At 48.8% G+C, this 12,868-nt stretch overlaps 1 long non-coding RNA gene across 1 annotated transcript; it reads right to left on the reverse strand.

Moving 5' to 3' along the window:
• Window positions 1-293: 293 nt before the first annotated feature.
• LOC135896734 (uncharacterized) lies at window positions 294-12,471 on the reverse strand. The gene is made up of 3 exons (XR_010562791.1): window positions 12,292-12,471; window positions 11,619-11,679; window positions 294-541 (listed from the first exon to the last, which is right to left on the reverse strand). It is a non-coding gene; the product is annotated as an uncharacterized lncRNA (long non-coding RNA).
• Between the last annotated feature and the right edge of the window lie 397 nt (window positions 12,472-12,868).

Below are 12,868 nucleotides of genomic sequence, written 5' to 3' on the forward strand. Positions count from 1 at the left end.
GCTTCGCCGTCAATTTTCTGCCACCTGCCATAGTTCTTATTTTTTTTTTCGCACAAAGGCTTTATTTCTCAGCTATTCTTCCCGTTTTTCGTTCTCTCCTTCGCCTCCTCCCAGTTAGGAGCAGCAAACGAGGAGCTCTTCCGGTTAACCTCCCTTTATTTTCACCATGCCATTTCTCCTTCGATCTTCGCTACAACTGCGATACGCGCAAATTGCACGCATCAAGTGAATAGGAGGACACCTTTCTTTTCAGTGCGTGAAATTCTGTCCACATACAGAGACAGATGAACGGATGCAGTATTCATTTATTGACATACGAATTCTTTTCCGACAAAAGAAAACAAAACAAGAAGGAAAAAAAGAAGAAAGAAAAAATAGAACGAAAAAGTCCAGAAAAATAGAAGCTTCGAGCGTTTCTTCAATGACTTTGGGGATTGTCGTTGCTATCGCCGTGTGGCCCGGCAAGTCGAAGTCGGTAGCCAGCAATGTCCAACAGGAGCCGAATCGTCCATAGGGTCAGCTCAAGGCGCCCCTGTAACGCCTGTAATGCAGTAATTTGAAGCAAAGCGATGTCAATCAATCAATCAATCAATCAATCAATCAATCAATCAATCAGGTCATAGCTTGTTTCTCTCCCGCTAAAGAACCCTAAAGGATGAGCACTGTGCACGGATAGAGTACGAAGAAATCAAGCAAGGACAAAAACCAAATGCCCGAGAATGTAAGTAAAAAAAAACAAGTAAATAAAAACAAGAAGAGGAAACGACTCGGTACAATGCAAGAAAACAAACGCATTATATCTAAAATAACAATTACGAAAGAGAACAGCCTACTTTCATGAAAGCGCAAATTTACAACAAAAACGAGCTCGTAACAAAACAGTGGCAGCGATTTTGGAAAACGTAGCAATATAGACATATATAAGTGTTCTGGAAGCTTTGGTGTTGCCTATTGCAAGCAGGAACATAGAAATGTCTATGCTCCCTTGCCATCCTACGCAGAATTGGCAACACGATACGACTGAGGAGTTCGGGGCCGATGAGAACATCTTCGGGAGTTTGAAAAGTAGCAGAAGGTCAGTACGATTATCTTCGCTACAAAGTTGTGGTAGTGACGATAATCTATGGGTGCAAGGACAACATTCGGTACTGGTGTTAGGAAAGCGATCATGCTCTATCCTTAAAACATTCTCTGGGCCCGTGATGTTATGACACTTTTGGGTTTACAACTGCGCATAGACTAGTATTCTGAAGTATTATAGCGCCAAACAGACGACACAAGAAGAGACACGGACGAGCGCTTACTAACAACTAATGCTTTATTGACGGAAACACACAATATATACTGGTATTCAGCTTGGCGAATACGGATTGTTTCGTATAACTTGAGTAAAAGTGCTGCAGAATATTATTCTCCTGATATTCTGTAAATAGAACGTAGAGAGCGCGTACACTGCATAGGAACGTGTTTTGTGTTTTTTTTTATTACATCACGATCATTGATCTCGGACACCTCACACAATGGAACAAAATTCCCGGGATAAGAAAACAGACTACTTGCCATTCTTCGAGGGAAATACGTAATTCTTGGTGAAGACAGAATTCAGAAAAAGACAATAATCATAGGGGCGCTATTGCTCAAGAATATTGGTGTGGCACAGTCAACTGGATGTAATATGTCCGTCCAATCCTATAGTGCTGGCTTGTGTGGCTGGACATTTCTAGTTAAAAAGGCCTAATTTATATTGTATTGCATTAAGAAACGAAGGAAAGCTTAACGGCACTACAGGCTCGAATTATTTATCATTTCATAAAGGATTGGCTAACGGGTTTTACAATGACTGTTGCGCTGCTTACCTCAACTAAATCCAATTGTAGACTGGTAACAGACATCCAGACTGGTAGACATCCCACACCAGTAGTAATGAAGGCGTAAGCGCACATATGTCTTGTGTACACCTGCATGCGCGTATTGGGGATCGTCGTGGAACGCTGCACAAATATCCAAGCGGAGTTGCCCAGGGATCACGAGCAACCATTTGCGGTCGTCCGGGAGGTAGTTACGACGGTACAAGAGCCCGTCGCGAATGGAGAAGTGATGTGCTTGGCGACGTAATGCGCGATTGGTAGTGGGTGTCGATGGGGTGGACAAGAAACGCAGCATGGACACAATCCATGGGTCTTGCTTCTGCTCCAGAAGAATGTCCGTGGCAGCAAAGGAAGACTCGGACAATGAGGCCTTCGGGGAGCTAACCTCGACTGTTAGTGGCGAACGAGACAAGGCATCCGCATCCGAGTGTTTTCGGCCAGAACGGTGCAACACTCGAATGTCGTATACTCCTGCAGTCGAAGGGCCCATCGAGCAAGACGACCGGATGGTTCTTTGAAGGACGACAGCCAGCACAGCGAATGGTGATCAGTTATCACGTCAAATGGGCGGCCATAGTGGTACAGACGGAATTTGGTGTTGGCCCAAATGATAGCCAGGCATTCTTTTTCTGTTACAGAATAATTAGAATCAGGTTTAGTGAGTGCACGACTGGCGAAGGCAACGACGTACTCATCGAAGCCAGCCTTTCTCTGAGCGAGAACGGCACCAAGGCCAACGTCACTGGCATCCGTGTGTATTTCAGTTGGAGCACCTGGGTCGAAATGGCGCAGGATTGGTGGTGACGTCAAGAGACGACGCAGCTGTGTGAATGCGGCATCGCAATCCGGTGACCAGGTGGAAAGGTTGTGGCCACCACGAAGAATCTGCGCTAAAGGTGCTACTAAGGTGGCAAAATTGCGGATGAAACGGCGGAAGTATGACGCTAACCCAATGATGCTGCGCAGTTCTTTCAAGGTCGTTGGACGCGGAAACTGGGCTACAGCTTGTAGTTTCGCTGTGTCAGGGAGTACACCTTCTTTCGACACGACATGGCCGAGGATGACCAGCTGCCGGGCAGCGAAGAGACACCTCTTCAAGTTAAGCTGGAGGCCAGCATCGGCGATGCACTTGAGGACGCGTTCAAGTCGAAGTGGGAAGGAAAGTCTGGTGAAAAGATGACGATGTCGTCCAGATAACACAGGCATATCTGCCATTTGAGGACACGCAAGATGTTGTCCATCATTTTTTCAAATGTGGCAGACGCATTACACAGGATAAATGGCATCACAGTGAATTCGAATAAACCGACAGGTGTGATGAAGGCCGTTTTTGGACGGTCTGACTCAGCCACTGGCACTTGCCAGTACCCGGATCGTGAGTCTAAAGATGAGTAGAATTCGCTGCCTTGGAGGCAGCCTAGCGCGTCGTCAATACGGGTAGCGGATAAACGTCCTTGCTGGTGATCTTATTGAGTCACCGGTAGTCCACGTAAGAGCGAATTGTGCCAATTTTCTATTTACCAATACCACAGGAGAAGCCCAGGGACTGTGCGAGGGTTGTATGACGCCGCGTTGGAGCATGTCTCCACGAGACATGCTACGGCCTGTGGCGTAAAGGCGCATGGTTGCCGGTGTCGGTGTGATGGACAACAGTGGAAGTACGGCCTAAGCGAGATTGGTGTAGGTTGAATGACATGCGAACGCGGTCAAGGAGATCGACGATCTGGGCGTGCTGCGCTTGAGTGAGGTTGGGATCAACACACTTGTAAAATGTTGGGTCGCACGACGGCGTGGGAGGAGAAACTTGAAGGGCCAGAGCATCAACCAGAGGAGAAGACGCGTCGTCAGGCGCATCGTAAAGGAAGCTTGGTTCGATTTCATCGGCATAACCAAGACACTCATCGTGGAGCAGGCTAGCAGGGCAAGGAAACAGGTTCGATACATAAAGTGCGCTGGAACCTTGTCGAATTGCAAGAAGGGCAAAATGAAGCAAGAAAGGATGAAGGCGAGCAACAAGCTTAGACGGCATGAATAGAACTGTGGAGTCGGAAAACCCACCGAAGTAAACGGGTATATGTGCGGCAAAGTATGGAGGAATCTCGGTGTTGGCGGTGACGAACACACGACCGGAAGCGTCATCAGTATCTTCAAAAACGTTGGTGCCGAATGGCGACAGCGTCAGTTCAGCACGGGCACAATCTATAACGGCCTGATGAGGGGACAGGAAGTTCCATCCTAAAATCATGGCATGGGAGCAGCGATGCAGAACAACGAACTCAACATGGTATAAAGCGCTGCTTGTAACAACACGCATGGTACACTTCCCTAAGGGTTCAATCGGCGCAGCGCTTGCTGTACGTAATGAAATGGCCGAATATGGCTTCGCGACTTTTCTAAGGGTAAGCGAAGCTGGTCGGAAGACATTGCCGCATGAACGGCAATGTCTTCTGCATAAACTTCAAGGACGTTCGTAGGAAATAAGAGAGGTCTTGAGGAATTCGTTGAGATCGCAGTTCTTCCCTCCGGAACTTCGGCCCTTAGTTTTCCTCTCAGATAGCTTCAGGGCGACGGATAAGCGGCGACAGAGAACGGCGACGGGGAGACGGAGACCTACGGGTATTGAAGTTTCGGGAAGCAGGAGGCGAGGCTTCGAAGGGCTGAGCAGCAGTAGTGGAACGGGACGGAGGGTCGAAACCGTCGCTTTGGGCCCTCGGAGAATCCGAAGGATACCATCCGCGACAGCGGCAAAGCCGTCCTACATGCCCAGGTAGGCCGCACGAATAACAGATAGGCCGGTTGTCATGGGTGCGCCATGGATTGAGAACAGCGGGCGGAGACCGATATAAATATTGGCGAGGTGGGCGCACGGGCTGTTGTGGCGGCCAGTAGCTGCTTGGGGGGGGGGGGGGGGGGGCAGGAGAATATGTTGCAGCTGCTTGCGGAGGTGAGGGAAAGGCTCTGGCAAGTCTGGATTGAACACCTGCAGACGGAGGCTTTGGATTCGCGACAACGACAGCGTACGTAAGTGGAACAGGCGTAGGAGGCGGTTCATGAGCAAGTGGTACTGCGTTAGCGACTTGTTCTTGTATCACCTGACGGAGATCGGGGGACAAGGGCGACTCGGAGACTGGACTGACTGGTAGAAGAGAGAGTTGGCGTGCCACTTCTTCTCCTACAAATTGCCTGATTTGGTCGAAAATTGGTGAACTGCAAGGATTAGAACTGACACCATCGTTCAGAGCTGAAAGCGCGACGTCCGGAGCGAGAGCGCGGCGCGTAGAAAGCCGTTGTTTGCGCAGCTCCTCGTAGCTCTGGCAAAGCGTTATGAAATCGTTGACCGTCTGAGGATTCTTTGCCAAGAGCATTTGGAAGGCGTCATCTTCTATGCCTTTCAAGGTGTTCTTGACCATGCCATCTTCGGACATATCCGGGTTGATACGCCAGCAAATGTCAATTACATCTTCAATGTGGCTCGTAAAAGTTTCGCCCTTTTGTTGGGCTCGACAGTGAAGCTGTTGTTAAGCCCGAAGTTTGCGCACAGCAGGGCGACCGAAGACGTCTTGAAGTGTCGTTCGGAATGCTGTCCAGGTGGAAAAGTCAACCTCATGGTTGCGGAACCAAAGATGGGCGACTCCGGAAATGTAGAATGGTACGTAACCAAGCTTGTCAGCTTCAGACCATTTGTTTTGGCACCCACTCTGTAGTACGATGACAGCCAGTCCTCTATGTCATGATCGTCAGTGCCATTGAATATGGGAGGATCCCGTTGGCGTGGCGTACCAGGACAAACGACCGAGGCGGTGCCATGGGTGGCTCGGTAAACTAGTCTCCTGAGGCATGGGAGATGTGACAATGATCGTCCGGCTTCGGAGTTCCAGATAGGCATATCAGCATAAAAATCTAAGCATTTCAAATTGGTTCTCATTGAAAATGTCTTGAACACGACTTAAAGGGAAGCTGAAACGGTTTTCAATTTCCATGAATTGCTGGGATTGAGAAGAACAGACCTAATAATTTACGGTTCCAAAATTTTTTTCTTCGTTTTGTTAATATAAGGGGCGGAAATCGCTTTTTAAATCACCCGCGCGGACACGCCCCCATCGCTTCACGGAGCGCCGGGTGAGGTTGTTGCCAGAGGAGAGAACCGGCGAGAGTGACGTCACTGGCGGGGACCGAGCTGCCGGACCGGCGTGCTGGCATGCGCTGGCATGCCTCTTTCCGTCCTGCGCTTTACTGAACGACGCTACGAGAGATTTGCCGCCGCCGCCGCCGCTCATGTTTGTTTTGCGATTTTCGTAAACTGTTCTTTCCTTCTGTGCTGCGTGAGTGCCTACAGCCAAGGACGCCCAACATGCCCTCGTTCTGTGCAGCATTCGGCTGCGCGAACACTCGCGGGCGAGACGATGTGGTGTTTCACAGGTTCCCGAAGGACAAGAAGCTTGCAGCGCAGTGCGGTGAGGAGAGATAAGTTCGTGCCGACGAAATCAACTGTGCTGTGCTCGGACCATTTCCGCGATAGCCGGATAGCCTTACGACAAATGCGGAAACGCGTGTTGCTAGCGTTGCTATACTCCGTTTCATACATCAGGTGCAACGCTGTGGATGCTTGAGATGCTTCCTACAGTGGCTGCGCTCGCACTTAGAAAAAGTTCGGTGTTTCTTGACACGATTTTTGAGAAAACATTTCATATATAAGCTCAGTTCTGAATGAAAAAAAAAGAATTTACCCATAGAAACAATCCGTTCACTTATACGGCTGCTAACACGTTCTTTTAAATCAATTTTCTTTTCGGCATTCTTTAATTGCAGCCCGTCGCGGCAGCTTCACGTGCATGCTCGCGCGAGCAAACGCCGCTGGCACGCTGCGAACCATAGACGGAAACGCGCGCAGTAATAAAGTTTGGTAACCGGACTTCGTGCGTAGCTTCCACAGCGTTGCACCTGAGGTATGAAATGGAGTATAGGCTTGCCTAGTGACATTCGACGTACGGTTGCAGTTATCATGTTTAGCACACGGCGGTGCTAAAACTGCCTAATATCTTTATGTCAACACTAGCATGGAGCGCGCATACCGATTCTTGATCGAGCCACAATCGCAAAGTCGTCGAACCATATTCTGAATATTGCACATATAATCCCCCTGACCATCTCGATCTGGATGTGTATGATAAGCAACTTAATAATAATATTTGAGGTTTTACGTGCCAAAACCACTTTCTGATTATGAGGCACGCCGTAGTGGAGGACTCCGGAAATTTTGACCACCTGGGGTTCTTTAACGTGCACCTAAATCTAAGCACACGGGTGTTTTCGCATTTCGCCTCCATCGAAATGCGGCCGCCGTGGGATAAGCAACTTCAATGACTGTACCTCGCAGTACTGCATGTGCGCGCTTTGAAACGCGGCACTTATGTTCGCGATCGTGCATCAACGCTCAGAAAACCACGGGACTTTAGACAAGCAGCGGCGATGTGCTTGACATCGCGGAATTGTACCCGTGTTTACAATCTAATGAGAAGTTAGTGCTTCGGCATTCTTCCAGCAGCAAGTTCCCAGTGACACTTTAGCGCATTTTTTCTCCCGTCATTGGAACGTGCAGCTACATGAAAAAAAAAAGCATACGTAACAGCTAAGATTTCCAACGCGCGAGAAGGTGCACACATCGCTCTCGCTTTTGGCGCACTCAACATCGTCGTTGCCGCCGTTGCCGCCATCGTTTTCCGTATCGGCTGATGGTTCGAACATGTACGGCGAAACTACAAGCTGTCCGAGACAGCGAGAACATTCCATAATGCTTACAACTAAGCTATGAAGCCAGAACAGAACAGCGTGCTACGCTCTGGAACGGCGGCGCCGACCGGCGACTGCCGCCATTGACGTCACAGCGGCTCCGACCATAGAGTTTCCTACAAAATTACTAGAGGGAACTCTGGCGCTGCAGTCGTTGTCCTACCAAGGGAATGATGGGAAGTACATGGATTTGTCTGATCTTCCGGATTCAGACGTTCTTGTGGCTTTCTATATTACGCTATATAAATCTTATTGTCGTATATTTCAGCGCAATCTATATTCTTCGAAGTGCAGAAGACGCCGGGAACGCGTACAATTGCTATTAATTGCAACAATTGAGCTTGTCTATGATGTGCCCAAGTCGAAACGCGCCAAGCGTCTCAAAGCACTGGCATGCCCACAATAAGTTCATAAGTGCGTTTCATTCGCTTGTCGATACATGCATCCGTGGCTTAGTGGTTTCAATATCAGACTTCTGTACTAGAGTCCCTGTGTTCGAATCCTGCCGTCGGGCAATTTTAATGATCTTTATTTAATTATTTATTACGCAATAAACTGTTGAAAATGATGAGTTTACAAAGTCACAAAGCCGTTTGAAGCCAAAATGACGAAGTTTAGGCGAATCCATGTACTTCCCATAATTCCCATGCTGGGACAACCACTCCCATTGTAGCTCACGTAGACACTAGCGCCAGGGTTCCCTCTAGAATGAATGAATAGAATTTATTGATAGGAAAGACAGAGAGAGGTCGACCTGAGCTAGTGCGCTCTAGTCTGCTACTCTGTACTGGGGAAGGGGAGTGAAAGTATTGGGATGGATGATGATGATAAGAGAAGTGGTGAGTGCTTATGTACATGAGACAGTTGCCTCGCTAGAGCCGCTCGTCGAGCTTGGTGTCCTGCAGGAACTTCAACAATACTTTTGTGGCACGCATTGAAATTGCAGTGTCAGGCCATGGGCCGAGAATAGCTTCCTCCGACAGTAGTTGTCTGCCAACGCTGGCTAGGAAACTGTCTAACGTCCTTCGCTCCAGCATATATGCTGGGCAGTCGCACAGTACGTGTTGCAGTGTTTCGGGCATCTGGCAGTGTACACAATCAGGGCTGTTCGATTGGCCGATGAGGTGTGCGTAGCGGCGGGTGAGTAATTTTGTAGGAAACTCTATGGCTCCGACCAATCACGTGCAACAGCGGCGTTCGCGCGATACCCTGAGGCGCTGGTGCGCGTTTTCATGAAAAAAACAGCCGCTTGCGCTTGTTTCCGCTCTTTTTGAACGAGATATTCGTGTTCAGGGGACTCAAAACTGTGAAATGCCGCAGAGAACTCATTTTTTTCGAAAAGTGTTTCAGCTTCCCTTTAAGTATCTCCTATATTTTTATGCATTTTATCGTAATGTTTTTGTCGTAATTATTTAGAGAGAGTAATTTGCAAAAGATCAAGCACCTTCCACCAGATGTCGCGAGGCTCTTTGGGCAGTAAGCGTTCGCGACTAGAATGATAAAACAGCGAGAGGTAGATAGCCGATCGAGCACCGAAACAAGGTTTTTGTCTCTCTCATACATAGCCCCAGCCCCACTGCTCTTTATTTTACAGTACAATATATATATATATATTTCAATGCATGAAACGGACAAAGAAAACACCGTCTTTTCTACTCCGGATGGTCTTTACGAGTTTAACGTAATGCCTTTCGGTCGGTGCAATGCTCCCGCCACATTTGAAAGAATGATCGACACTGTTTTTCGCGGCCTCAAGTTGAAAACTTGCCTATGTTACCTTGACGACATCGTCGTGTTTTCCTCGACTTTCACTGACCATCTGCAATGCTTAGACGAAGTGCTCACATGCCTTTCTAATGCCGGACTTCAACTAAACACGAGGAAGTACCGTTTCGCTAGCACAACGATTAGAGTCCTGGGTCATCTCGTTAGCAAAGACGGCATCCAGCCCGATCCGGACAAAATTTCCCCGGTGCTCAACTTTCCACGACCACTCCATGCAATAGAACTGCGCAGCTTCACTCGACTCGCCTCATACTTTCGACGTTTTATCCGAAACTTCGCCAGCATTGCCTCGTTCCTCCACAAGCTCCTTGCTAGTTCCAGTTCCTTCGATTGGAACGATCAGTGTGAAGCCGCGTTCCAAGAACTCAAGCGCACCCTAACATCCCCACCTGTTCTTTGTCATTTTGATGACAAGGCGCCCACATTACTGCATACTGACGCTAGCGGTCAAGGAATTGGTACCGTACTGCTGCAGCGAGACCACGAATTTTGCGAAAAGGTTGTTGCATATACAAGCCGCGTTCTCACTTCCGCGGAAAAGAAGTACTCGGTAACCGAACGAGAGTGTATGGCAGTTGTCTGGTCCATTCAGAAATTTCGTCCATATCTTAACGGTCGACATTTCACGATTGTGACCGACCACCATGCCCTATGTTGGTTGTCGACCATCAAAAACGTGTCTGGACGCCTTGGCCGCTAGATACACCGATTACAAGCACATGATTTCGATATCATATACAAGTCCGGAAGGAAGCACGAAGCTGCCGATGCTCTTTCGCGATGCCCATTACCACCATCATCGGAGCACATCACATCACCTTGTCAAATTGGTCACACGGAGGACGCATCGTCTATTACACCGATTTCTTCACCTTCAGTGCTTTCCACTCACCAGCGCGCCGATGCCATGGTATTCTCAATCGTCATAGCGGGGTTTCATCTCAACCAATGCCAGACTACGGAAACAGCTCAAACTGTTCAAGTTCGAAGACGACGTGCTCTACAGGTACATTTTTCACCCCGAAGGCCATCGATGGTTTCCCGTTCTACAGCGCTCTCTTCGCGCGGCAGTTCTGCAGGCCTCACACGATGACCCAACGTCAGGCCACCTGGGTTACCACAAAACACACGAGCGCATAAGCAGCCGATTCTTTTGGCCAGGTCATTCGACGAGCATAGCTAGATATGTTGCCTCGTGCATGCTTTGCCAGCGCCGTAAGCGACCTCCTACTGCTCCGGTCGGGATGCTACAACCACTTCCTAGTCCAGCAGAACCCTTCTCTGTCATCGGCATTGACCTTTTCGGGCCACCCCCACCTACTCCAGACGGCAACAGATGGATCGTCACTGCTGTTGACCACTTGACCCGGTACGCTGAAACAGCCTCAATACGTTCAGGAGCTGCCTCAGAAGTAGCGGCCTTCTTCTTGCAGGCTATCTACTTACGTCACGGGGCGCCTCACGTTCTTTTGAGCGACCGAGGCAAGGCATTTCTTTCAAGCACTCTTAATCAAGTTCTGCAAGCGTCCAACACCATGCACAAGACAACGTCTAGCTACCACCCTCAAAGCAACGGCCCAAACGAGCGATTTCATCGCACGCTGTACGACATGCTATCCATGTATATTCAACCTGACCATCGTAACTAGGATGCGATTCTTCCATTTGTAACATTTGCATACGACACGTCTGTTCAACGGACCACCGGATACTCTCCGTTTTTCTTTGTATACAGCCGCCACCCAACCTCATCACTCGTCGTTTCTTGCTTCTCTGGCCCTGTCAACGCTTCACCATTCATTTGCGACGAGTTTGTGTCTCGTCTTGCCCAATGTCGTCGTCGCGCCCTTATCAACACTGAAGCCAGCCAAGACGATCGCAAACATCGGTACGATGCCTCTCACCGCGTCGTTTCCTACCGCCCTGTTGACGACGTGCTCCTATGGGCACCTGCACGAACACCTGGTTTAGCTGAGAAGCTTGAGTCTCGATATATTGGTCCCTACAAAGTCAAAGAGCAGACCTCGCCGGTGAACTATCGCGTTACATCTGTTGATGCCCCAACTGACCTACGCTGCTGCGGAACAGAGATCGTGCAAGTATATATATATATATATATATATATATATATATATATATATATATATATATATATATATATGTAGAATATCCCACCTGTATACTTCGCAATTCCTCCTCCAGGTCAAACTCCTCCTCCTCCGGGGTTGGGGGGTGCCTGCATGGAACATGAAGCATGAATTTCTGCAGACGCACTTGCGAGCACAGTAAGTGCCGGCCGTGTGAGAGACAGCGACGAAGTCAGCAATCCAGAGAACGAGAGTATGTTCGGCCTTCGCCGTTCTGCGCAGTCGTCCAGCGTATATGTAGCTGACGTGAGTCGAGGCCGGCTGTACGAAGCCTAGCTGCTGTAAACAGGGCAGAACGCCCAGGATTTCTTCGCGCCTCGACAGCGGCGGCTCATTAAACAAGCTAGAGAAATCGCCGCGGAATTGCGACCGCACTGCAACCTTCGAAGCCATGCAAACCTGGCTCCTGTTGACGAAGCAGTTGGTAACTAAAAGCCACTCCTAATAAGAAATGGGCGCGAGTCGCGATAGCTAACAAATCGTCCGTAGGCTGCCTGTCATTAATATAAAAAAAAACAGGAGTGCAAAGCTAGCTGAACTTCGCTGCTTCATTTGTGAAGTTGTTTTGTGTGTGACTCTGAGTGGTGCAGTCGTACTTCGGACATGGAGAAAAGCAATATTAAGTACTTCTCGCTTTCGATGCCGCAAATGTTACTCTACAAACGGCAATATTTTCCTGAGATGGGAAGTTGTTACCTTACCCTTCCATTTTCGATCCGTTGACTGAAGGCTGTTTTTCCATAACGTTATCTGCTGTACGTCTGTTTCAATTCCGCGCTTCGCACTCCTCCTAGCGGCGCCTGTGGAGCGGTTTCGGGGATAATCTCAGACGACACGAAAAGCGCGAAGTGTCACAGTACACTTCAGGATAAGCAATTATGAAGCGGGCATCAGTGTTGCCTAAAATACGGTGGTTGCGACATGTTTTGGGCTCCAGCAGTTGCTTCTGGCGTTAGCAGTCGGTGAAGTGTGGCCTACGAGATCGGCATCCATTTCTCCGTTAGAGCCCTCACTGGGAGAGTAGCTTACGATTCGGACACCACCTGTTGCTGTGTTCCAGGGAAGAGTGAACTGCTGTAATTTCCGAATTCGCGCATTCCTTACAATCTGTACTTTGCTATATGGCATCATTAAGATGAAAGAAATTTAAGAACACCGCTGCAAGAGCAGCTGCTGGAGCCGAAAACATATCGCAACCACCGTATGTGTAGACATAGAGTTTCTCACTACATTACCTAGAGGGAAATCTGGCGCTGCTGCGCTGTGGTATGCATGGGA

Source organism: Dermacentor albipictus, chromosome 1 (genome assembly GCF_038994185.2).
Source record: "Dermacentor albipictus isolate Rhodes 1998 colony chromosome 1, USDA_Dalb.pri_finalv2, whole genome shotgun sequence".
Taxonomy (NCBI): Eukaryota; Metazoa; Arthropoda; class Arachnida; order Ixodida; family Ixodidae; genus Dermacentor; species Dermacentor albipictus.